This window comes from Quercus robur, chromosome 5, assembly GCF_932294415.1.
Source record: "Quercus robur chromosome 5, dhQueRobu3.1, whole genome shotgun sequence".
NCBI lineage: Eukaryota > Viridiplantae > Streptophyta > Magnoliopsida > Fagales > Fagaceae > Quercus > Quercus robur.
Genome location: NC_065538.1, coordinates 66,397,439 through 66,401,201, shown reverse-complemented (window position 1 = coordinate 66,401,201; position 3,763 = coordinate 66,397,439).

Below are 3,763 nucleotides of genomic sequence, written 5' to 3'. Positions count from 1 at the left end.
CTCTCTCTCTCTCTTATTTTATTTTATTTTAATTTCTTTTTGATATACGCATGTGTTTACTCTTTTTTTTTTTTATTTATTTATTTATCAAGTTTTTGATGATTTATTTATATTAGATCATTTGTCTTTTGCACCTCATTAGCTTACCTAGAATAGAAATTAAAAAAAAAAAGACATGTGGTGTATAATTAGACAACAATTGGAATCAAATTTAAAACCTAATTGGATTTTCTCTTAACTTTATCTATTAATATATATAAATTAGCATGTAACCCATGCAAATGCATGGATGAATTTAAAATTAAACACAAATTTTATTATAAAAATATAAATAATTAGTCAAATTATTTTAAAAAAAGCATGTAACACATGCATACATATATATATGCATTTAAAATTAAACACAATTTTTATCATAAAAATATAATTGTAGGGGTAAAATTCCCAAGACAAACAACGGGCTTTGGGCCCTATACAGAGTCCAACTACAACCAAAGGGAAAATGGGCCACCAAAATAACTGCCAGCCCAACCCTAATAAGTCCAAACTTATTTAAAGAAGACGTTCGAGGAGGTGTGTCTCCTCGGACGCGCCAGATATGAGCCCAACATGCACCCTATCCATAATAAGGAGTCATTCCAAACAAATATTGGTAGTAAGGATAAGCCTCACAAAGCAGGGAGAAGAACAAGAGCATAGGATGTCCAGAGAGAGGCCTCAACTACCGCATTAAATGCCAGGAAACTACTTTTCTGGCCGCATTAATGTGGAGAGGACAGGCGAACAGTCTTACCTTGGCCACTGCAACTCACAGAGAGGTAGGGAGGATGTCCGATGGGACAGACACTCAAGTGAAGGTCCAGATAATCAACAAGTATAGGGCTCCTGTTTCTTTAAGGAGTCTATATAAGAGAAGGGCATCCCCATGAAGAAGGGATCAGAAAAAAGTGAGGAGAAAGAGTAAAAGATTATATCCTTTAAATCAGAAACAGAGGTGCACCCATATGTCTCCTCGGACTGAGTATCCAGTAGAGATAAAGGAGGTGTTCTTATGTTTAAACCGTTGCTTGGTCTAGAATTAACTAACATTCACTTCGCCAAGTTCTAGTTCTGTAACCCGCTCTCTACAAATTCATTGTTCAAGGTCCTTTGGGCCAGAACCATCTACTTTTGGGCCTGGGCCCCAAAGACTGACCTTACAATAATAATTAGTCAATTTTTTAAAAAGTAAACGTAATTAGTCACATATTAAAATTTTTATCTAAATTTAATACTACTTATGATAATTTTTTTATTATAATTTTAAATAAGATAGAAGGAGTGGTGATCTTTGTGTTATGGTTATTTTTTTTGAGTATATGTGATTGATTTTTTAAAAATATTTTATAGTTCATTAATATTAAATTCTTAGTATTTTGCACTTATTAAGTCACTTGACACAAATATTAAAAAACTTAAGTGGACAAATGACACAAACTCAAGTTGATAATTATGGTGTGGTTCTCACATAAATTTATACATATAACGCAAAATTGAATTCTAATTGAACTTTCTCTAAGTTTTACCTCTCTCTCTCTCTCTCTCTCTCTTAATTGAAAATTTTAGATATAGACCTTAAATAACTAACCAGGGGATGAATTGTATCTCGACAACTGACACAAATTCAAGTGGATAATTATGGTGTGGTTCTCACATAAATTTAGACATATGACGCAAAATTCTCTCTCTCTCTCTCTCTCTCTCTCTCTCTCTCTCTCTCTCTCTCTCTCTCTCTCTCTCTCTCTCTCTCTCTCTCTCTCTCTCTCTCTCTCTCTCTCTCTCTCTCTCTCTCTCTCTCTCTCTATATATATATATATATATATATAAAATTGAAGATTTAGACCCTAAATAACTAACCAGGGGATTAATTGTATCTGGACAACTTTAGTTGTTTGACTTTGACCCAGTCTCCAACAAAATCTTTTGGGCTTCTCAACTTTTTTTTTTCTTTATTTAATATTTTTATTATATTAGTTGAATATGGTAATTGGGACCATGATTTTCTGTATTAAACCCAAATTCCCAATGCTTTTCTTTGAAAATTTCAAATGTGGCGTAATGTTATGAGATGGTATGTAATGATTTTTAACTTAGGATCCTTATAGAATTTAATCATATTTTATTAAAGAAAATAAAAAAGAGACAGAGATTTATAATAATAAAATTAATTTGCATGTATGAACTATATATCATTGAAAGCTATAATGCATAGTCGTAAATAACTATAATTGGATGCGTCTCCATGCATATCTACTTGAGTCACATGAGCTTCAATATGCATATAGTGAAAGAGCGTATTATTTACCATTCATTGTGAACTCTCATTGCTTTCAGGATATTTTCTTAATTATTTCCAAAAATTTTCCTAAAAATAGTTTTATAAAAGTTTATTTTGAAATCAAAAAGATTTTTCCCATAGAAAAGAAAGCATAGAGAGGGTCAATACTAAGGGGGAGTCCTAAATTTGTTTGCTTAAGAGTAAGAACTTAAACACTTCATCTTCTTTGTCATTTCGTTTTAAAAGGGGAAGTAGTATTGTGAGTTGATGCTAATTTTCTTAATTTCATGTGTTTTGAATACAATCTTATGTATCTAAGGCTTATTTTATGCTGGTCATTTTTTTTCCATACATGTTCTCTATGAGTTTAATGTATCTGTTCATATTTTAAGAAGGCATGTTTCAAGTCTCATGTGATAGAAAGTAGTCCTAATTCTTTTTCAGTGATTTATAAAGTTACTTTGGATTTCATTGATTTGTTGTTTTGTGATGTTTTTCCATAAAATCGTCACAAAAAGAACATTGAGTTGAGTCTAGAAGAAAATTGAAAAATTCAAGTTTCAGAAGACACAATCAAGTGAAATCATTATCGCTAAAGTGAATGTTAGAGCCTTAGAGGCATAAAGTTTACGAGACCTTGTACAAACTTCGTTGACTAAAAGTTGAACAGGATGTTTGCGAGACCTTTGCTTGACATTCGCTCGAGTGAATTGCGTGAATAATAAACCTATTTGTTGTGCCTTTAATTTAACCCATTTTTTTCTATAAAAAACTTTTTTTTCGAGAGAGAGGCTGCCAAACAAGAGCATATCAAGAATCAAACCTTGAACTTTATATGTGAGATTAAAAGATTATAAGTGTTGTTCATCCAAACCAGAAAAAAACTACAATCCTCTGCCAGTAAGTTCATTGGTCAGAAAACTTCTAGAGAGCTCTTTGGAACACCAAAAGTCCAGGTTGTTGCAGATGAGGATTGTTTGTGGAAAAAGTTTATGTAGAAGAAATCCAGAGTTATGGGATCCCTATGATAGGAAGGCAAGTGGATCATTTGTTGAGGATACAAAGATGTCTAGTTACAAAGGTTTTGTAAAGGTTTTGTAAGTAGACTACTAACGAAGGACAACAACACAATATCAATGGGAAAATTAAACAATTGCAAAACAAAGGATAAATCTTAGGAGTAAGCACCTAAGGGTTGTTTAGAGTTAGCACTAAGCAAAACTATAGTTGGCACCAGTGTAAGAGAAATACACATTTAATCTTATGATCAAAATAGACAAAACTGTTTTACAATAATCAAAAAAATGTGCTTAAATAGCAAACAACGAAATGCATAAAGAACCTCTAATTATTAAATGTTTAGATTTGCTTAATCTTCATGCCCAATTATTATTAGGCTCTATCCATAAGGCTATAGGTTGGGCTGTCTTCTGTTTTTTCCTCCTC